The sequence below is a fragment of the Monodon monoceros genome, unplaced genomic scaffold, assembly GCF_005190385.1.
Source record: "Monodon monoceros isolate NGI ecotype Baffin Bay Population unplaced genomic scaffold, NGI_Narwhal_1 Super_Scaffold_14, whole genome shotgun sequence".
In the NCBI taxonomy this organism is placed as follows: Eukaryota; Metazoa; Chordata; class Mammalia; order Artiodactyla; family Monodontidae; genus Monodon; species Monodon monoceros.
The window spans coordinates 73,419,177-73,443,106 of NW_021703770.1; the positions used below are offsets into that span (position 1 = coordinate 73,419,177).

At 44.2% G+C, this 23,930-nt stretch overlaps 1 long non-coding RNA gene across 1 annotated transcript; it reads left to right on the forward strand.

The window, feature by feature from the left end:
• Positions 1–21,780: 21,780 nt before the first annotated feature.
• LOC114895507 lies at positions 21,781–23,603 on the forward strand. The gene is made up of 3 exons (XR_003793568.1): positions 21,781–21,850; positions 21,965–22,040; positions 23,413–23,603. It is a non-coding gene; the product is annotated as an uncharacterized LOC114895507 (long non-coding RNA).
• Positions 23,604–23,930: the final 327 nt, after the last annotated feature.

A 23,930-nucleotide genomic window follows, 5' to 3' on the forward strand; every position in this document is an offset into this window, starting at 1 on the left:
ATTCCTGTCTTGACCATGCATCGGTGTTGGGGGTTTTGGGCAACAATTCCTCTCTTGACCATGCATCGGTGTTGGGGGTTTTGGGCAACAGTCCCCTTTATGGCTTCGTCAAGATGAGTTCAGTTTACAGCGTGTAGAGCTTCACAGACAGTCTCACATGCTGTACATAACGAGGACCTGTTCATTTCCGTTTTCCCTCCCCCTGGAATTGTCAGCATCTTTTGGCGATGACAGTTTCAAAGCTCGGAAATGTGTTGAAACGGGGTGGTGGACTCCAGTTGTCTAACAGAGCCATAGCTTGTGACATAGTTGTTTAATTTGTTCTGGAATAACAACATCATGGAGTGAAACCAAAAGGGCAGAAATTGTTAGAATCAGGCCATTTCAACACGGAGCCAGAGTGCTGAAGGCTAATGAGCAAATTCATTCATCTATAAATTTATTCACTCAAAAAAAAATATATCTAGTTCCCCAGCCAGGGATTGAACCCGGGCCATGGCAATGAAAGTGCCAAATCCTAACTGCTAGACCACCAGGGACCCCCCCCAAATATATTTACTGTGTACCTACTAGGCACTGATCTACATGCTGGAGATGAGGAAACAAAGCCCCTGCTCTCGTGGATCTTGCTAGAGCTGGGACACAAGGAGAAAGATGGAAGAATCCCACATCAAGGGGTTTATCATCCAGTGTGATTAAAAAGGCTGTTATAAGAAGACCTGCATGTGTACCTGAGGAGTCCAGCCCCTAACTTAAGTCCTTCCTGCTCCAATCACGTATGCTATCAATGGTGTCTTCATTTAAATTCAAAGCGGTCATAGATGAATGGATAAAGAAGATGTGGTACCATGGAATATTAGCCATAAAAGAGAATGAAATAATGCCATTTGTAGCAACATGGATGGACCAAGAGATTATCATACTAAGTGAAGTAAGTCAGTCAGAGAAATACAAATACCACATGATATCACTTATATGTGGAATCTAAAAAATGACACAAATGAACCTATTTACAAAACAGAAACAGACTCACAGACATAGAGGACAGGAGGGAGAGGGATGGACTGGGAGTTTGGGATTAGCAGATGCAAACTATTACATATAGGATGGGTAAACAACAAGGTCCTACTGTATAGCATAGGGAACTATATTCAATGTACTGGGATAAACCATAATGGAAAAGAATATAAAAAAGAATATATATATACACATATGTGTATATATATATATACACACATATATATGTGTATATATTTGTGTTCATATATATATATATAACTATATATATAACTATATATATATAACTGAGTCACTTTGCTATACAGCAGAAGTTAACACAGCATTGTAACTCAACTATACTCCAATAAAAAAATTCAAAGCTGTCATGATAACTGATAGGAAAGGGCACTGGCCCAGGAATCACAAAATAAGCACCCAGATCTGGTACTGACTAGTCTGGTAACCGTATGAGGCAGGAGATGCTAGCTGCTGTAACAAACAATCCCCAAATCTCACTGGCTCAACAACGCAAGATTTATTTTTTGTTCACACCGTAGTCCAGGGAGGGTCAGGTATGTACATGGTGAGGCTGTGCTCTTTCAGGCTCTGCCATCGTTTCAGGCCTTGAGGTTCACCCTGAATTCCCTGAATCTGGCAGGGGAAGATAAGGGAGAGTGTAGAGGACTAAGCAGGACTTTTATGGGCCAGCCCGGGGGACTTGAGTGTCTCTTACCCATATTCTATCCAGAGCTCAGTCACATTGTCACATCTAACTTCAAAGGAGTTTAGGAAGTATATGTGCTGTGTATCCAGTAAGAAAAAGAAATGGGTTTGTGGGCATATTGACAGCCATTGCTAGAGGAATCTTGGGTAAGTTGCCCGGATTCAGCACCTGACACCTGTGATAGCCTTTATGTTAGGTCGGTCCTATAAGGGTAACAAAAAGAATTTCACACTATTAATCCTATTGCCAAGTTTACACAGTAGTTAGCAGAATAAGACCCACACAGAGATCATCATAAAACCAGGCAGTACGTGTTAATAGCCGGAAGTGGGGAAATGGTATTAAAAAGTATTTTAGGAATTGGTGGGAGAGAAAAACCCCTTCCGGATACAAGAGAGGTTGGCATCTCCAGCTGGAGGTGTCTAAAGTAGCTTGAATTTCACATGACCCAAGTGACACACTAACATCCCTCCACACTTGTCCCTATCTACTGCAATCACCATAGACAAGTGGCATCAAATCCCAGACTTCCATGTTCTTAACTTTAGAATAGGGACACTGTGTCAGAGGACTGTGGTGAGAATTCACTGAACACATTTATGGAGCATCTCCTCTTATGTTGGTTTCTGTTCTAGGCACTGGGGATTATAATATTGAAAAAAATAGACAAAAATTTCTGCCTGCATGGAGTTAATGGAGCTTGTGATGCTTTATGAGCTGTGAAATTCAATGCAAATGCTCATTTTCAGGTTTTCAGCAATACCCGTGTGATCCTGGTGTGATGCTGCCACGCCAGCTCTCCTGGCTGGGTTGCTGGGAGATCATGTGCCGTCTGCACACAGACAGATGCCTCTGCTCCAAGGCAATGGAGCACGTTGCTGTGTGATCACTACGGAGAGCAAACTAACACCTGCGGCTCAGATCACCAGCTCTTGAGACTTTTGACTTTGAGCTTTGTATTGAAAGCCACTGCGGCGTGTCTTGGCTGTAGCTTTTTAGTCCATATGCCATGTTTCTCCTAATAGTTCTGACTTCTGCTGCTTTGCGGGGTAATGACCTCTCTGAGATGCCTCTGCCCCAATTCGGAACTCTCCGAATTTAGTTGAAAAATACCCACAAATCCCCAAAACCCATCTGGCTGTTTTTGTGTCTTGTAGTGATAGACAAACATAAACTTCAGTTTATTTACATAGATGTCATTATCTTCTTCCTTTGGGGCTAGGTTCTAAAATCTGAACATAAAGTTAGCCGAAGTCTCATGACGACAAAATTGTCCTTGAAAGTCCCTGAAGAAGGGCCATGTAGGGGACTCATGCTATCTATCTCTCAGGGAGGCCAACCCTGTGGGCTTTTCTTTCTTCAGTGAGCATCTGATGGAACTGTCTCACGTTTATAGAGGATGCTGACCGAACGACGTGTCTTCAAACAGTAGAACCACAGTGGAGGGGCTTAGGCTGTGAGAAGGTCTGGGGGGGTCTATGTTCGTTGGGCGAGCAGGCAGCCCTTCTCTGGCACCGTTTCGATGCCCCTACACCCAGGTGTGTAGTTGAACTTGTACCAGCTGCACCTGCACATAACCCGGTGCTCACCACTCCCCTCCGTCTCTACCTTCTTGGAAGCTTCAGGGTTTTGTTGTTTGGCTCCCAGGACCCTTTCCAGAACTGAGTCTCAGTTCAGTTGATGGGGTAAGGAGTGGAGATGCACATGGAGAAGCTCAGGCGGAACATGGGCCTGACTTTATAAAGGGCAGGTATCGATTTTCATAAGAAAGCAGTAGGCAGAGGAATGAACGTTTGTGGGGGTGATGAGAGACCTGGAAGGTGAGATTTAGAGAGCGAATCTGGTGAGGAGGACTTTAGGGTGCAGTGCTCTGCGTCTTGCAATGGGAACAGCCCCTTTGATATTGGTAGCAGATGGGACACTAGTTCCCATTTACTTGGGGTGGGGGGAGGGGGCTGTTGCAGTAGGGGGAGGGGGCCTGCTGCAGTAGGGGGAGGGGGCTGTTGCAGTGGGGGAGGGGCCTGTTGCAGTAGGGGCGGGGCTTGTTGCAGGAGGGGAGGGGCTTTTGTAGTAGGGGAGGGGCCTGTTGCAGTATCGAGAATGCTCTGAGCATGAGTTTGCAGGTGTCTCAAGGTTTAGGCAGAAAGGATTTTTCTTTCCTAAGGAGAAGTAAACAAGGCTAGAAAGAGCCAGTGGTGGGAAAAGTGGGATAAAGGGTGGCCTGGTTGGCTGGGAGATCAGAGAAGGGCTTCTCCGGAGCCCAGCCGATTCTCATGGGGTCTGCCTGCTGCTCCAGCTGAGGATAAGCCAGAGTTCAGGGGAGAGGGTCTGAACCAAACTGTGGATAACAAGTTTTCAGTTCCGATTGATCAGGGAGGACAAACGTTCAACTAATCATTTACGAGGCAGAGATGGGGATGTGCAGAGTCTGGTGTTGCCATAGGGAAACAAGGGCTGTGTCCGTGAATCCGTCCAAGTCACGTGGGGTGGGGTCTCGAGGGAAGCCTTTTCTCCAGGCCAAAAGACAGGTGTTCCTTAACTTTCTGTAAAGTTCCACATTGTCATTAAAATATTTCCAGGCCTGAAAGGATTTTATAATTTTGTTTAACCCCTTCATTTTACAAATGAAGAAACTGAGGCCCAGAAGGGTTTTTCCACCGAATTCATACAAGTGGTTAAAGGCAAAAGGAAGCCCACACCGGAGGGCTCCTGACACTCAGTACTATTCTTCGAAACTTTGTGAAGATGCATACAGAGTTATGGCGAGATTCAAATGAGATACGTTTAAAGATTGTTTGGTGAGTTGAAAGCAAGACATGAACTAAGCCTGTAACATCTGACCGGGACACTCACTCTCCATCTCGGCACCCGACCGCCCTCACTCTGCTCTTTTTCTTCCCAAGCACTTATGTTCTAACATACTTTATTTACTTACTGTGTTAATTTATTGTCTGTCTCTCTGCACCAAAATACAAGTTCCGTGAGAGAAGGGATTTTGCTTTTCTATTTTATTTTTTTCTTTTTTTGGTGGTACGCGGGCCTCTCACTGTTGTGGCCTCTCCCGTTGCGGAGCACAGGCTCCGGACGCGCAGGCTCAGCGGCCATGGCTCACGGGCCCAGCCGCTCCGCGGCATGTGGGATCCTCCCGGACCGGGGCACAAACCCGCGTCCCCTGCATCGGCAGGCGGAGTCTCAACCACTGCGCTACCAGGGTAGCCCTGCTTTTCTATTCTGTTTACTAACGTGTCTTTAGAGCCTAGAATGGTTCTTGGAGATTAGACACTCAGTAAATATTTATTGAATAGTCAATAAGCCCAGGGAGTCTTGAGATAAAAACCTCTTCAGCATCAGCTGTTTGGTGGGTATATTCAGTCATTCAGCAAATATTTATGGGAAGGCTTCAGAGCTGCAAGTGTTCTTTCAGGAACTGGCAGTCTCGTGGGTCCTGCTGACATTCCAGTGGGGAAGCTAGCTCGCCAGCTAGCAACTGATGAACAAGTAAAATCTCCCAGAGTGACCCGAACAGTGCAGAGGATCAAATAAGGGGGCGTCCAGCTTGGACTGGGGGTCAGGGCAGAACCCTCTGCAGGTAACATTTAGGACAGGAAGGCAGCCATGTAAACCAGCAAGAAAAACACTCCAGGGAACAGCCCAGGAGAATTAGGTTTTCCTGGGATTTACATTTGCGTAGTGCTTTGTCTATGCTCTTTCATCAATATCACCTTGATATTGAGCCTCTAAGGGTTAGGTTTTTGTTATACAGTGCCTGGCTTATTAGAAAGGGCTTTAAAGTTTGTCTCTAGTCTAGAGGCATCCTTTCTGTCTATCTGAGTAGGGAAGAGAAGAGCTAACCTTTGGAATTTCTGTTTTAAGTTTCATGAAAACCTAGGTTTCTAATGAATAACAATGAATAGAAATGAATTGATAAAGGCAGACCTGATATATAAATGGTGTTTTCCATTTATATATCTCTTCAGTGTATGGTTAGAAAACATAACATATGATCTGTACTTACTGTGATGTTGGAGAGAGGTAGATTGGTCATATCTTATAGATTCAAAATAAACCTGCCTTAATGATGATATCTATTTAAGTTTTTAAGTATATATTCTGTCTGTAGAGAAAGAAAGGGAGAATTGAAATTGGTTTTAATGACAACGTCAGGAAGAGGTTGAATCAGTTGACACATAAATGAGACTGTCACTAAAAAAATGTTCAAAGGAACTTCAAGATAATAAGAATGTTCATTTTAAAAGCCTTTTTGTTTAGTGTCAAGATAGAACGGAATAATATCTTTTAAAAAGCTATACTTTATTTTCTGCCTGCATATTTGTCACATATAAACCTGGACCTTTTAATAAAACATTTATAAATATATAAAACAGATTGATCGATACCTGATTCATGTGGAATCCCTGAGCAGCCACTGACAGGTCTGAACAATGATTTTTTAAAATTTCATTTTATTTATGAATTAAAAAAATAAATTTTTTTTTACTTTAAAAATTTTTTGGCGATGCCTCGCGGTATGGGTGATCTTATTTCCCCGACCAGGATTCCTCTTGCAGTGGAAACGCAGAGTCTTAACCACTGGACTGCCAGGGAAGTCCCTGAACAATGATTTTTAAGTTCGGTTTGCAATGATGTATCTGAGACACTGTCAGAAAAATTCCTTTACCTGTTCATCAGGTATTTGTTGGGTGCCTACTGTGTACTGTACCTGGGGACACAGAAATCAAGGCTCCCATCCCTGCCCTAAGAAAGCTCACCGTTCTAGGTCAGCAAATAACATGGGACTTGTTAAGTGCTATGCCATCATGAAAAGTGATGTGTGAGCATGTGATCCCATGAAAACGCCCAGCGGTGCTGCAAGCTGGACCTCTCTCTCCACACCGGGTGAAGCGCCAGTGCCCACCGACGGGGCCCGCGCTCAGCCCAAGACCTGGGCTACCCTCTCCCGCGGGTCCTTGGCTCACCTAGGACGAAAGCAATGGGATGCAGTGTGTGAAGACTTCTAACCATGTCAATGAAACAAGAAGAACTTGCAGGACTGCCAGAATTAATACAAACAATTAAAAATTGCATACACCTATTTATGGTTTTATTTATAATGAAAGTGTCTGTGTTTTTAAGAAGACACACAATCACTCTTTCCACCTCTCCTTTACCCTTTACCTCTTCCTCCATTACCCTTTTTTTCCCTGTATTTTTGCATCGTTCAGGCCTTTGTGGATGACATTTGTTGTATGATTTTCTTTCCACCCTACAATGAATTTTCTACATTTTGCAAAGAGTCAAAATCCCGATCCCTGCTCCTCGCTCAGCAGCTGGGCAGACGGTGATGTGATTTACAGGGCCAGGAAGACTGGGGCCGCAGCAGGTCGGGTGGGGCGGAGAGTTTGCCTCTCCTGTTTCCTGTGGCCTCTTTCAGTGAATACTTGCTGGTGCTGAAAGCCTTAAATAAACAAAGCCAATCTTTTGAGATGAGCCCATTTCAGGAGATGTGCTTGCACATCTGTGACCTGCCCCTGGGCTCCGACAGACATCACTGGGTTCTTAAGGACATTTTCCAGCAGAAAGGAAACCAGTATTGAGTTGATCTACATCCTTTGTTTCATCAGATTAAAATGCAGTGCGTGCTCACACAGCTTTAAACAAATTTGGTGAATAAAACCCAGACTTCCCAAACAGATGTCCTATGTTTGAATATTTCCTATGCAGAGACTGCTCTAAAAGTTTGCGTTTGCTTTCTCCTCCTTGCGATCCGTGGCCCATATTATTCCTTGAAATGATCTTTCAAAACCCAGATCTGATGCTTACAGCTTTCCCAAGCCTCCCCTTTCCTTACCAACCAAACCTCTGAACTGGACCGGAAAGTTCCTTTCAGCCGAACCCCAGCTCAGTTCTTCAGTAGAATTCCTCTTTCCCCAGGTGACGTCCACTCCTTCTGCCTCAGGGACCAGCCATGCCGGGTGGGTCACCCTCATCACGCTGCAGCCCCTCCTGAGTTTCCTGCGGGTCTTGCCCCAGGCTGCCTGTCTGGCCCGGTCAGGACGGGGCCGGGGGACTGTGAGATCTGGAAAGCAGACGCATGCCGTGAGGTAAGGAGGAATCCCTGGGGGTCTGTGCCGCCGAGTACTCTCAGCACCCCTGTGATGGTTTCAGCTAGAGCTGTGATGTTCGACCTGGTCCCGGGTCAGCAGGGTCGGCCTCACTTGGGGGCTGTCAGGGGAGCAACCCCGGGCCTACTGCTCAGGAGCTCTGGGGTGGACCTGGAGCCCCGTGTTTTACCCTCCAGGTCATTCCGGGGCCGGCTGTCTCAGGGAGGAGAGTGTGACCATGCGCATCTTGTGGCTTAGGGCCCTCCCCCTGGATTGCACGCATTCCATCTGTGCTTGTGGAGTTACCAAGTCCCTCTAGGTACACAGGGCACGACAGAGAACAGAGTCCCTGTGTTCCTGGAGCCTGTATTCTAGGTGGGAGGTAGGGAGATGGGGGACCAGACACGAACATGTAAAACAGTTAGAACAGTTTCGCAGTAACGCCAGTGCTCTGAATGAAATGAAACAGCATGAGCGGGAGGGAGGGAGGGAGAGGTGATGTGATTCTCCGAGGGGGGGGCATCTGAATGAACCCGAGGACCAGGCCCCCCGTGTTGGCCTGGAGCAGCTGTCTCGCCTGGGGCTGTGGCTCAAGGTTGCTGGGTTTCTGACTCCGTAGGTCTGGGATGGGACCCCAGCACGTGCTGCGTTGCTGACAAGTTCCCAGGAGGGGCGATTGCTGCCGGCTGGGGACATGTCTTGGAAACTTTTGGTCTAGAGAGAACATTCCAGAAAGAGGGCACCGCAAGCATTAAGACTGGGACTTGGGGGGTGCGACAGGCCTAGTGGATGTGATGGTCGGGATAAAGGAAAGTTACTGGTGGGGTGAGGCAGGAGAGGAACGTGGCCTCATCCGCACTCGTGAAGTATCGGTCTGGCTGGGTTTGCCGTGGAAGAATGATTTGGGGGCAGAGGTGGAAGCAGGGAGATGGTTCGGAGGCCAGGGGAGCGGCGGCCTGGACCGGGCGACAGCGATGGGGAGCGGAGAGCAGTGGGAGGGCTGGGGATGCACTCGGAGGCGGCGCTGGCGGCACGTGCTGGCGGGCTGGAGTGGGAATAGGTGACAGGAAGAGAGCAGCGAGCAGGGCTCCTCGCTCAGCAGCTGGGCAGACGGTGATGTGATTTACGGGGCCAGGAAGACTGGGGCCGCAGCGGGTCGGGTAGGGCGGAGAACAGAGCGTTCTGTTCCGATACATCATGGTCTAGAGGAGGCTGAGACGTTCCCGGCGGGGCTGTCAAGGTGCCGGTGGGTAGGTGAGTCTGAAACTCAGGGAGCTGTGCAGGGCTGAGGACATAGTTTGGGGAGTCATCGATCAAAAGGTGCTTTTGATTGATTGAAATCCCCAAACTGGCTTGGATATCCGAGAAGTTATTAGCGCTCCCGGGTGTGTCTCAGTTCCCAAATTCTCGGTCTCCTCCCTGCCCTGCCCTGGCTTCTTCCTCCTGAAGTGGGGCTGGGCTGCCCCTCACCCGCTGCATCGCTGGCACCTGCTAGGAAAGAAGAAACCCTCCGACACCTACCTCCTTCTCTACCAGCTGCTGTGCTAGCCCTCCAAGGCCGGCGTTCTCTCCCTCACCCCAGCCACTCTTCGTAACCCTCCGTACTTGTCTGCTTGGGGTTTTGACCTGCCGGGTATTTGAACACTTGGCTTTTGGGCGTCTGTGACCTCCTGGGTGCCCCACCGAGCTCTGGGCCGCGCTCAGTCCTCCCCTCAGCACCACGGTGCCGGACAGCCCCCCGTGTCCTGCCCACTCCCATCCTGCCAAGCTGCCTTATCACCTGCTTTTAAAGTAGTTGAGCTTGTCAGGATTTATAATAGGATGGGCCCTTTTCACTGAAAAAATACACTTTCTAAACCTAATTTTTAGATCAGCTCTTTCAACTGGATTTTCTTTTCCCTTTTCCTTCTTTATCCAGTTGCAGTTGTCTGCAGGCCTTTTGAGAACCGCTGTGTCATTGTGCTTGTTTTCTCGGTCTGCACATGACACCCCTCAGGATCGCTTTAGCCATTAGACTCGCATTAAGATTGATCAGCTACGTGTTCCGCTCGCTGACTTTCTCTGGCAAACCAGAGTCTTCGAATTAAATGACCATCCGTGCTGTGCTGAAATATTCATTTGCAGGATTTGTGTTCCTGTCTTCCCTCAGAAGCACCTTTGATCTGATTTCACATTCTAGTTGTTCTTCCTGTTTAATAAGATCAGTCCAGTTCACCTTCTGCCCCGGACAGCTGCAGATTTAGCTGATGTCACCTGGTGAGTCGCACCTGATGGAATGGCCAGTCGATCAACACGTTCTTTCTGCACAATCTAAATTAAACTTTGGGGTCAACTTGAACAGAGGAAATTCCGCCAGTGATGGAAAATTTAAAGCCCAAGCTGTTCTTGGTCGATTGTACATAACCAAGTTGTCCCAGCTCACAGGCAAATCCTGAGAATGTCAGTGCCTTTTGGAAGCGGCACTGTGTTTCTCAGGGGCTGAGAAATACTCAGCAATGGAAAAGTTCTAAATAATATCTTAGTGGACTGAAAAAAATCAGACACTGTTTTTAGAGCATCTAAGTGATTATGCTCTGGAGAAGTTTACTTTATGTTAATCAGGGAAAATACGGAACAAAGTCTGGCAGGGACAGTGGGACCTTGAACATTTCTAGGCTACATATGGTCAAATCGCTAGCTGCCTTGTATAGGAATAATAAAGTGTTATTACTTGTGTTGGTGTCTTAATGGAAATATAAGTTAGAGTTTACTGAGACAGGGATGAAACCTTTTCTGTTCAAGGTCCTTTTCCAAGATACCACTTTCCTCTTCTTTCAAGGCTCAGAAACAAATAATTGATTTTTTCCCCTTCGTTTAATTAACGTTCACGGAGGGATTGCCACACAGAGGATGCTATTACAGACCTGGGAGGTACAAGTGTGAGTAACACAACGCTCTCTGTCGACGAGAAGGTAAGAATTTGGAGGTGGAGACTGATGGGTAGTTAATGCAGTGTGATTAGTATAGGGGCACCTCGAATGCGGGTGAAGCCTGGGCAGTTCTGGGGCAGTGAGAATTCCTTGAAGCTGAGACTTTGAAAAGGGCGTCATCAAGAATGAGGCCAGAGATGTCGGTGGGTTGAGATGAGATGAGAAATTCCTTGTACGTTAAGCTGGAAGTTGGATTTGATCTTCTAGGCCATGGTTAGCCATTGAAAGACTTTGAGCAGAGGTGTAACGATCATCAAATTTTTCTTTTGAAAAATCATCCTGGCAGTAGTGTGGAGGATGGATTTAGGGCAGGGAGGAGCTAGGGGTGGGAAGACCAGCAGGAAAGGTACTGACAGACCCAGAAGAGAGATGGCGAGACTGTGGACGAGCGATGGGGAGAGACTGGGGTCGAGGGTTAGAGGGAGTGTGAGAGCGGGTAGACACCTGGAGGGCAGAGGTGCGTGTGCGGAGCGCCCTGGGAACATCGAGTTGTTGGAAAGCCATTAGAAGGGGTGGAGGTACAATCTGGGGCCTCATCTGTGGAAGTGGATAGACTCTCCCTGGAAGAAAGCTTAGAGGAGGGAATAGCAGCAGTAATAAGACGAGGGGATAAAGAGGGATTAAGAAACCGTACTGAGAGCAGCCGAAACAGAACAGAGCATACAGACGCCTCCACTTTACCATGCTTTGACTCGGGATTTTTTGACATAGTGTGGAAGTGATGTGCATTTAGTAGAAACCATGCTTGGAATTTTCTTCATAATAAAAATTGTTCCATGGCTAGAGTCTAAAAGTGTGAAAACGATCCCAGGGCGGAAGCTGCAGCCCAGCAGGGCGCAGGGACTTGCTGAAGTCCCAGGTGACCGAGTGGCCCAGCGAAGCCCAGTCCCAAGTTCCCTTCACATCCTGGCTGCTCCTGGGCTGCGGCTTTCAGATGCGTGTCATCCTCTGTCTGTGACTTACCACAACGGTCTCTGGAAGTAAACAGCGTTTTCACTCTCCACTTTCGTCTTGCTTTCTTTAAGAGTGTCAGTGCATGCTGCTGTTTAAACTGTTTTGTGTGATACGTGTGCAGAGTGAAGAACCAGCATTGTGTACGGATGCACCGGATCTTGGAGCCGGAGGGCACTTCGGGGCCCGCCTGCGTTCTGCGAAGGAAGGTGCCAGGGCTAAGCCATGAGCCCTGCCAGGCGCGGAGCTTGTGCCACGGCCGGAAGCTCGTTGGGCTCTTGTTTCTCCTTCTTGTAAGTCTCGGAGGTGGGAGGGGCGGGCCCCCGGCTCAGGGTCACGCAGGTGTGTGGCAAGGTGACCATTCCCGGTGACAGCCCATCTCCTTTGCCGGCTCCCTCTCCCCCCTACCCCCGCCCCCCGCTGGCTCTGCTCCATTGCATTCAGCGGCCTGCTTCACGTCCACATCCGTCCTGGGGCGCCTGCGCGTGGCCTGTCCTTCCCGGCACAGATCCACCTACATTCTTGCCACTCCTTTCAAACGCCGCCTCCCATTCACTCGGGTGAGGGCGAAGCTGTTTGTCCACCTCTGAGCGCTCACTGCCCGGCTCAGGCCCCGGCCCCACAGCTGTCCGCAGAACGAACGGGTCCGGAACCCCCTCCCAGCACCCTGCTTTCCTGCTCCCCCGCGCTGCGATGGGAGAAAAACGCCCACACCTCAACCTCCGGGGTGGGGCGCGGCCCGGCTGCTCACCCTTCCCGCGGTGGGCTGTCCTCCCCGCCTGGCGCCCTCTTCCCGTGCACGTTCTGTGTTAGCACCACTCGTGCGGAGCATTCAGCCTAAACAAATGTGATGCGGATTTTTCCAGATCCCAGTATAAAAGTCACAAATCGTTTCTAACAACAACCAGGGCCCAGTGGCCCAGACACATCCAGACCCTGTGATGACACCAGGTGACACTGAAGGCAAAGTGGATCCAGACCCAGGGTTTTCTGCTACTAACTTCAGAGTCTTGTAGGTTTCCATGGTAACAGATGCTGGTTTGGCAAAAACATGATACACTAATTTTCTTTCCTTTTTTAATGGGAAATATTGCTGAGCCCTGACCTGGACCGTTTTATTGGCGAAGGACACAAAAGAAGCTGCTGGCAGGCGAAGGAGCCGCCTGGGGCCTTCTTCTGGTGGGGCTTGCTCTGCACTTCCAACCTGCCCCCAGATTGCAGGTTGCTACCTTGTTTCCAAAAGCCAATGGCAAGCAAGACTCACTGTACAGAGGACAAACTAGTGGTTACCAGTGCTGGCGGGAGGGGCAATTTAGGGGAGGGGTGGGCGGAGCAAAACTACTGGGTGTAAGACAGGCTACCAGGAGGTATTGTGTAATACGGGGAGAAGCGCAAGCAGCAAGCATGAAACAAAGCCCAAGTAACGTCAGGACTCGTACACACTAAATTCTGTGATCCAGACTCCGGGTACTAAAAGCGTTTGAAGAAGGAAGAGATCTACAGGGGATATTAAAGAAGATGTACAGAAACTGTGACAAGCTGAGGCTGGATAGATGGGTACGGTTTGGGAAATGGCTCGGGAGGAAGAAAGGTATTACCCGTGAAACAAGTCACCTCAGAGAAAGCCCAGAAGTATAAATGAACATGGTGCATTTACGTATGGATACGATATAGTTGGACCAGAGGAAAGGCATATATTGGGGAATTTAGAAATTAAAGTGGGCAGTGGTGAAACAAACAAAAAAAGAGCTCATGAAACAAACAGTGGTTTAGTATGATGCTAGCTTTTATTTGGAGGAAATACTCTTTAAGGTTATAAAGCAAAGAAGTGACTTGGTTAAAGGGATATTTATGAAAGAGTAGACTGACAGTAGCAAGGAGGTTGGATTTACATGGACATATCCCAGAGTCAGGAAGGGCAGCTATTAGACAATCCGGAAGATCCAGAATTGAGGGGATGAGGGCTTAGAATAAGGCAGTGGCAGTGGGGATGGGCAGGAAGGGACATTGAGAGTGACATGGGTGGATGAGGTAACCAAGTACGTGGGGGAGAGTGGGAAGTCTGCAGTGAAGACGATTAAATTTCTGAGGGTTTCTGATGAAGGGCAGATGGTGTTTTTATGGTCAGAAGGCAGCTTGTTTGAGAAAAAGTTAATTTGAGGACATTAATTTTAAGGGGCTTAGCATTCCCTGTCCTTGTTTAGTGATTTACGTCATAGAAGCAAAAAATTAATTTAGTACTTATTTTTGTGAGAAGCTATTCTAAGTGATAAGTTAAAATAACTGGCCCTCCTTCCCTAAAGGCTTACTTCAAGTTTGTATTATATATATGTACAGAGATCATTAGTGAGAAGAGAGAATAATACAGAGGTGAAATACAGAAATACAATTTTATAACAAGTGCAAGTGAAGTTTTTGGTGTTTATATTGGGAGGGAAAGTGAGAAGACACTGAATTTCTGCTCTGTTCACATAGTATTACATCTAAACTTTGCCTAATTGTAAGCCTATTTTTCTTACTAGTAGGGAATCAATATTCATTATAGAAACGTTAGAAAATACTTATGTATTTTATTTAATCAGGGATTATTCACTATAGTATTTAGCAATCTAGTTTTCTGCTTGATAAAATGGAATTGATTTTTTTAAATCATTGAATAATCTTCTCTGGCATTTTTAGTGACTTTATAAGATCCTGTCATACTGATGCTTGATAATTTTTGCCAAGTATTGTATATTGGATGTTTAACTTACTACTAATCTTTTGTCATTTCAAATAATGCAAAGAACATTCTGACAGCTTAATCTTTGAATATATGTATGAATATTCCCTTGGCATAAGTTTCTGGAAATGGAATGCTATACAAATTTTAAGAGTTATAGTGCCAAATTTCTCTCTTGAGAACGGGAATTATCTTTGCCAATGTAATAGGCAAACATGTCATCTCACTTTTGAACTTGACTTTATCACATATTTAAAGGTACTTAGTATTTTTTTATTTTTGAGTTATCTGTTCTTGTTTTTTGTACATTTTGGGGGGATTTTTTTTTGTTCTTTTATTGTTTTGTAGAAGTTTTTTTTAATCTATTAAGGGTATTAGCAGTATATATGTTGCAGACCCTTTTAAAAATGTTACCTCTAATTTTATTTTAAATTTTTTTTTACCAAATTTCTCCACACAATAGTGCACGAGTTTCTGTGAATGAAAGGATAGAGGGAAGCAGGGATAGGAGACATGAAACTAAATGAGATTATTCTATATTTTTTTGGTAAAGGGTTTTATCTTGGTGGGAGAAAAGTTCCATACAGATTGTGATAGGAAATCAACATGAGATGAAAATTTTACCTATTTCATTCACTAGCAAATATTGTTCTATTCCACTTTAACAAGAAAATCACCACATTTGTGATTCTGATGTGCCTAGTAGATTTCAGTCCGTTCTTAGTCTTTCCATGACATTTGTTTTTGCTTTTTTTCTTCAAAAGTATTTTGATCGATGTCTGGTCATGGGCTAGTTTAGTCTCACCTGTGTTTCATCTTTACTTGTTATATAATTTACCCTACTATCATTCATGCAAGATTAGTTAGCTATTCTAGGGTCCATGGAAAGCAAAAGAAAAATGAGCTCATGAAATAAAATCTGGGAAATCCAAACTAACAATCAGTTGATGAGCAAATACAAATTTAGCTAAATTTTACTTTTACTGTACATCAAAATAATATGAGCAAAACTATACCCTTAATAATCAGAGATTAAAGCTTATCCCTAGTCTTTTTCTTTTCTTCACTTCATTATAATGAGATGAAACAAAATCTTTAAACTTTAATCTTGCTCAGTTTAAGCCACTCCTGCCTGGTTAAGCAAATGTCATACATTTCATTTACAGGATTGCGTTTTCCCAGACACTTCACAGTTACACACTGAAATAGAAGCAGAAATGCTGTTTCGGTGCCTCTACAATTTGTGTAGTGCTGTCTCATGATCTTCTCTCCCTACTTTTAGTGGATTTTGTCTTTTTCCTAAACTCTTCTTAAAACCACTGTGGCCTTACGTACCTCCAAACTCTTCCAGAAACAAGGAATGCTTCTAATAAAAACAAAACATGTGGTTTATAATCTCTTTTAAGAACATGAAATGCATAATCTTTGCCATAGGTTTATATTAAAGTTACGTGTTCAGAGTATTCCAACATCAAGTCCAAATACAGACTTGATTCTCCAGACTCGGCCCTGAAGTGAGGGAAAATTGACCATTTCCTACTGTTCTGCACTCACTGGGCCTTCTCTTGAACAACCTCTAAGCTAAGGTCACAAGAAGATGAGTTTTAGCAAAACTATTCTTTAGGATTAGATTGTTTGAGACTTGTGTGCGGTGTAAGAAAATATCTTTCCTTAGAACAATATACTCTCTTTGGTGGCCCTGGAAGTCCAGCTGCTGAAGTAGGATTGAACAGGAACGAACAAATTTCATCTGGAGCAAATTATAGACACCTTTATTTCCTAATTAGAAAATGCATAATTGGGACAAATCATGTGACTGTAGGCAGAGATTTTTTTTGCACCACTAATTTTGCTTTAAACCATTCTTCAAATCTATTAGTCCAATAAATGTGACAAAAGTGTATGGAAATCCCAGGTGCTTAGACTGACTGTCAGCCCATTCCTCTGATGGAAAGGATGCTGCTTCCTAGCTCTACACATCAGAAGAACACATTTCCTGCAGAAGTTCAATATTCTAGTCTGAATACTGGCCCTTGTAATTCGACAAAAGATTGTAAAACTGCTGAGAGCTACTTAGAATGGTTCTCAGTGGTGTCTGGCTTTTAATCCTCTCTCCATGGATTCTATTCTGTGGTTATCCAAGGCACCCAACATTATTGATAACTGGGGTAATAGAGATAAAAGCTTGAAATTAAAAGACTGAAATCCAATTCTGTTACTAACTATGTAACCTTAAGCAAGCCCTTAATCTCTCAGAACTTCATAACTAAAATACAGATAAGTGTATTTAATTTTTAGATGGCTAGAATTGTTAGAAAAATTTTAAAGGTATTATCATGCTTAAGGCAGTGTTTGATACCTAACAGAAATTCAGTCAATGCTTCATGAAGAAATTGGCTTCATTCATTCATTCAACAAATATTTATGGTGGGTCTACCTGGGGCCAGGATCTTATCTAATTATTTGGGATAAGTCAGTAAATAAAATAACAAAGTCCCTGCTCTGTTGAGGTTTATGTGTCTGAGTGTCTGTATGTGTGTTTTTTCCCCACATAATTAGCAAGTAAACATATGAATAAGTTATTAGGTAGTGGTTTATGCTATTTTGAAAAAAACTGAAGAAATCGAAGAGAAGTAGAGAGTGACAAAAATAGGGTATAATTTTTAAGATACAGAGTTGTCCTCCAGGATAACGTGAGATTTTGGTAGAGGTCCAGATGAAATGAACCATATGTATATCGTAAGCATGCTTGTTTGGGGAAAGAGAAGAGGCCGGTGGGCCTGGGATGAAAAGGCAAAGAAAGTCTTGGAAGGAAATGAGATCAGAGAGGATGTGGTGGGTGAGGTTGATACAGATTATAGAGTCTCACAGGTTGTTTTAAAGATTTTGGTTTTTACTTGAGCAATAATTTCAGGCAGTGGAGCGATGTGATATGATTTACGTTTTAAAAGGAACATTTTTGCTGCTACATAGTAGACTGTACAAGAGTGGGAAATAAAATTCAACAGGCTGCTGTAATGGTGAAGGTTATAACTATGGCTTGGACCAGAATAGTAGCAGTGTAGGTGGTGGTTAGTAATCAGATTCGGATATATTTCTAAAGGCGTGGTAAGGGTGACTCCTATGTTTTTAGCTTTGAGTAATTATAAGAATGGGGATTCATATACTAATATGACAAAAACATGGTACAAACAAATTTTGGAGGGAAAATAAATAATTTGATTTTATAATGTTACATTTGGAGTGCCTTCGTTAATTTGGCTAAGAGGAGGGTTCAGGACTAAAGATAGGAAATTGGGAGTAGTCAGCATATAGATGGATTGGGCAGACCAGAGAGGAGGTTGGGATTTTGAAGTGCTAAACTTCTCAGGATCTGGAAGATGAGAAGGAATCCAGAAAAGGAAGCGGAGACAGGATAAGAAATAAGAAATAGTCATGTCCTGGGTGCCAGGTGAAGATGTGTTTCAAGGAGAGAGTGGCTAAATGTATTGAACATTACTGATATGTCAAGTCAAATGAAGACTGATAATTGATCTCACTACCAACCAATCAGAATAATGTCCATGAGTTGATCATGCACCCTGAGACCCTGTCCCTCTCCCTGGCTTTAAATCCCTTCCCTAAAAGCCATTGAGGAGTTTTGGGTCTTTTGAGCATTAGCTGCAGTGATCCTTGTTTAGTGCCTTGCAGTAGATGCTGTACTTTCCTTCCCCACAATCTGGCATCAGTAGATTGGCTTTGCTGTGTATCGGGTGAGCAGACCCAGGTTTGTTCAGTAACGTAATGATGATTCAATATAAATGAAACGTGGGTTTGTGTCCATAAACATGGAGACATTAACTTCTAAAACTCAACACCCATCCTGAGACAGATAACAGAGACAGTCAGAACAGTAGTACGGCTTCTTACACAAAGCCAAGATTAAATGCAATGCTGCGTCTGTAGAGACCATTAAAATTAGCATCAAATTAAGAAGGGTTGGTATCATCACTGTTTTTTAAACATTAGCTTGGATGTTCTGTCTTCTATAATAAGACATGGAACAGAAATAAGTATATAAATATTGGCAAGGAAGAAAACTGACCACTTTGTAGTTAAAAGCATATTTAACTTTTTATGACTAAAACATCAAAGCAATCACTTGAAAATGAAAAAAATGAAACGTGAATAAGGTGATTGATTAACATATAAAAATCAAAGGGATTCTTGTATGTAAAGAATGACTAAGGGGCTTCCCTGGTGGTGCAGTGGTTGGGAGTCCGCCTGCCGATGCAGGGGATGCGGGTTCGTGCCCTGGTCCAGGAGGATCCCACATGCCGCAAAGCGGCTGGGCCCACGAGCCATGGCTGCTGAGCCTGCGTGTCCGGAGCCTGCGCTCCGCAACGGGAAAGGCCACAACAGTGAGAGGCCTGCGTACCGCAAAAAAAAAAAAAAAAAAAATGACTAAGGAGAAAAATGTAACAAAAGTTTAAAAGATACACTTCAATATAGCGACAACACATCAAGTATTTGCATATTGGTAACCACTTCCTGGATCCCTTGGAGAGCACTGTGTGAGGTATATTGGAAAGTGATACCACTCTTTGTGATTTATATTGAGTCATTAAACTATTCATGCCCATTTATTATACTAATTCTATGGCTGGGAATTTGCCCTGAGGGAGTAATCCAAAATGTGCGAAATGTTATACACAGAAAAGTTTCCAGTTCCCTAAGAGTAAAGTAAGAAATTTTCAAAATTCTCAGAAGTCAAGGAATAATTAAGCAAATATGGTTCATTCTTATGATGGAATATAATCTGATTCTTTTTTTTTTTTTTGGTGTCAGGAGTGGGATATAATCTGATTCTTAAATACGATGCTTATAAGGATTCTTGTGTAAAGTGAAAAAGCATGCTACATTTTTGTTACAGTTTTAGTAAAAGTATATAAAATATTATTGGGAAAGTATTGGAGGGGAAAAAAAAAAGCTTTAGATGGGTAACTGATAATTCTATCATGCTAACACAATAAACAGTTTTCTCCTAATTTCCAAAATGTCTATAATTACTTTTATCTTAAAAAATGGAAACATACATATTTTTATTTATTTATCTGATTCATGTTTTAAAGTAACGGTACTGGAAATATTAACTTTTTAATTTTACTCTTTTTTATATCCTGCTACTACCTGAAAAATTTGAGTTAGAATTTGTTAATTCTTTGTGTGTGTGTGTATGATATTTAAAAATATCTTCATTACATTTTACACAAGTAATAGAATAAAGCAATCTGCTTGTAAATATAGTGACCAGCACAGAAAATACAGTTTGTGAGGAGTGAGACCTCTCTTCATCATACCCTTCTCTTGCCCTTGGCAGTACCATGTTTTGCCTCAGAAGTTAACCGATTAATGCATATCATTCCAAACATTCCTGTGAACTTATTTAAATTATTCCAGTGCATTTAAAAATAAACTGCATTGTATTATGCTGTACGAATTTTTTCTCTCTCAATATTGCAATGTTTTCTGGATAGCTTTCTCTCTCAGCACCAGCCATTTGACCTCATTCCTCTAACTGCTAGACATCGGGAGAAACAACTTCAGCGAAATCCTGATTAATGAACTGGTGGCGAAGCAGTTAAATTCTCCTTACCACTAGTGATTATGGTTAAATCTGCGGATTTCTTCCAGAATTTCGACCAGTTTTTCTGTCATGTTTTGTTTCCTGACTCTCTTGTCTGCCTGATGGAGCGTATCCTTTATTATGTGAAAGCCCTCGTATAACTGCATTTCGCTGCTGTCTGCTTTCAGTCCTTCCTGGGTGCTGTGCCTTCCTCTGCTCCTCCTCCTTTCTCTTGTCTATTCTTTGTTTCTTTTTTTTTCTCGGTGGGGGCCTCTCTGTTGTGGCCTCTCCCATTGCGGAGCACAGGCTCCGGACGCGCAGGCTCAGCGGCCATGGCTCACGGGCCCAGCCGCTCCGCGGCATGTGGGATCCTCCCGGACCGGGGCACGAACCCGTGTCCCCTGCATCTGCAGGTGGACTCTCAACCACTGCGCCACCAGGGAAGCCCCTCTTGTCTATTCTTGATTTTGCACGTTCTAAAATTTTCAAATACTAATTGAACTGAGCATACCTTTCTATTTTCAGAATGTTTTTCTTCTAACTTTTACTCATTCAACAAATCCTTACTGAGGCCTTAGTAAGTGCCTAAGTCATCATCAAACCCACTTTTGTTACTACAGTTACTCATCTTAAAGGAGTTCAGAGTTGCTGTTAGTAGGAAGGGCAATTAACCAGCATAGTATTTCTGGTTAGCTGAAATATATGCCTATCTTAGGATTAGATGAAAACCAGTTTTTATTTCAAATTTTGCTATTGAAAAAAATTCTCTAAGTATGGTAGAGTTGGCATGGGTCTGGAATTATTGAAAGACTGGATTCTGGCTAAGGTTTATCATAAATAATAATTTCAAATCTTTTATTGTTAAGAGCCTCTTGAAACCACATAATTCAATACCTCTTCTTTCGTTCAGATATTCTTCTCTCATCTAGCAGTTGTGTTTACTGATACTGGTGGTGAATTGTTTAACCTTTTGAAACCATTTTTTTGTAATTCTAGGGTGATATTTGCAGATCCCTGGCTTTTTTTTTAAAAATAAACTATACAAAGCTTATTCCAGAATGTTAGTAAATGGGGAAAAGCAAGGAGCTCAGTGCAGACCAGCATTTTTACTAATTTGGGGGCCATTTAAAATTACAGTTTATACTGCAAACAGACTTCAAACCATTTGCTTATAAACACTGTAACATAAAAAAGTGAGCTTAACATTGCTTTAATATCTTATTTACCGCCATATTAGGAATGTCTTTCTAAAAGATCAATTTTACTGGCTTTGAACTAGACTAGAGACATTAAAGCCCATTGGGGAAAATAGCTTCCATTAGAGCAGCAAGAAGAACATCATGGAACACAGTGTAGCAGAGAAATAATTCAGAAATTCGCAGCCAGTTAAGATCCTTATGAGTTACTTCAAAGATTCAGTAGGGTTCCTGAAGAAGACATAGGGTTTTTTTCTTTCTTTTTTTGCGGTACGCGGGCCTCTCATTGTTGTGGCCTCTCCCGTTGCGGAGCACAGGCTCCGGACGCGCAGGCTCAGTGGCCATGGCTCACGGGCCCAGCCGCTCCGCGGCATGTGGGGTCTTCCCGGACTGGGGCACGAACCCGTGTCCCCTGCATCGGCAGGCAGACTCTCAACCACTGTGCTACCAGGGAAGCCCTGTGCTTTTTTTTTAATCCTTAAATCGCTTTTCTTCTTTTCTGCTAATGAGTGATGGAATAGTGTCTCCGACCTGGTTGCCAAGAGGCTGATGGAAATGCCTTCTGTTCTGTTGCTTTTGGAAAGTAAGTGGTATCGTTACAGTAAAACAAATTTGATTTTCAGTTTAAGTTGTCATTTTAGCATCTTGGCATCATTCTTGCCAAAGACCAATCCTTGTTTATTCTCTTGCATTACAGTAAAAAAATGGAGATCTACTCACCAGGGAAAAGATGCCAGCGAGGCAAGACTGGAGGCAGAAACACTCAAGGATGGGTAAGTGGATGAGAAAATGGAGACAGACTCACGGCCCTCTGTTAGATGTCTTACATGTACGTGGAAGCATGTACAAAATACCTTGTGCCTTAAAATATTTTATGTTACAATATGAACTATGGATGTATATGTGTAAACTGTTGGAATTAGCTGCCACGTGAATGTTATGGGGACATCTGTAAAGTAAGAAATGGCAACACTGTTGGAAAGATGCTTTCCCCGTCTTAGAAGGTAGCAGGGGGATGGCTTTTTAATGGGTCTGTTTTGTTTAATTGGGAGATTCATAGAAATCACGAGCAGGTCCATAAGATGAAGAAAGATACTGTCTCTTTCATGGGAAGCATGCTACAGTAGTGAGGAAAAACTTTTTAAGTTGTGCTAAATAATCAGACTTCACTGTCTCAGAGGAAGGGTAAAGTCTTGATTTTTGTTAATTCAGCCAGGGGAGGTCTGGTTGCTTTTATTTGTTTATTTATTTATTTATTTATTTATTTATTTATGGCTGCGTTGGGTCTTCGTTGTTGCGCACGGGCTTTCTCTAGTTGCAATGAGTGGGGGCTACTCTTGGTTGCGGTGCGCGGGCTTCTCATTGCGGTGGCTTCTCTTGTTGCGGAGCATGGGCTTTAGGCGCCCGGGCTTCAGTAGTTGCGGCACACAGGCTCAATAGTTGTGGCTCACAGCCTCTAGAGCGCAGGCTCAGTAGTTGTGGCGCACGGGCTTAGTTGCTCCGCGGCATGTGGAATCATCCGGACCAGGGCTCGAACCCATGTCCCCTGCATTGGCAGGCGGATTCTTAACCACTGCGCCACCAGGGAAGTCCGGTCTGGTTGTTTTCAAGTGTCAAAGCTTTGCAGTTGTTGTATTTATTATAGGAGTTCTTAAGGCATTTAAAACACACACTTCACAGAGACTTGAATAAAATACTTATTTCTCATACATGCTGAAATGCGCAAAGTTTTATTTAAAGGTCGTGTCCATTCACTAGGGAGCATGTACATGTATGAGAACTTGTGAGTAGGTGGAGGCCAGGGATCCCAGTCAGGGGTGGTTGGAAGTAGGACAGATCTGTCCTACTGTACGTGGAAGACAGAGATGCATTTCTTGGAGGTGGTAATAGAGCAATTTAAACCACCAAATAATCTCTTGCCTACACTTTGCAGGAAATAGCATAAAGATTCTTTTACCTGAGTGATACAGACAATTTGCCTTTTCTCTCCTTCATTTGTTTTAATGAACGCAAATCAAGAACTCAGCTCAGCCACCCTAGATACATGCTAGCTAGAAAGAGAACATGGATTTAAAAGCAGTTTTTAAAAGTTAAAAAAGACTGTTCGACTACAAAGCATTTTCATTGTTCCCTCTCTGAGAGCAGCTCAGCTGCCGTCCAGCATGGGATTGTACCCAAACGCTAAGCCTATCAGACTCCAGTGGAAGCAGCTCTAGAATAATCTGGCCCAAGCATCCTGGCCCAGCTTCGGCGTTCCTAGAGGTTCCGCAAAAGACCAGGAGGGCTGCCACTACACTGACCAGCATTTGCTCTTCCCGGACGCACCCCGTGTTCACAGCCTTGGCTTTTTTTTTTTTTTTTTTTTGCGGTACGCCGGCCTCTCACTTGTTGTGGCCTCTCCCGTTGCGGCTCCGGACGCGCAGGCTCAGCGGCCATGGCTCACGGGCCCAGCCGCTCCACAGCATGTGGGATCTTCCCGGACCGGGACACGAACCCGTGTCCCCTGCATCGGCAGGCGGACTCCCAACCACTGCGCCACCAGGGAAGCCCCACAGCCTTGGCTTTGAACATGGTTTGAGCTCCTCTTTCAGGCCCTGCAAACTCCTTTCAAGGTCCACCTCAAATGAAGGCTTCCTGGATCACCTGGTAAACTTGATCTCTCT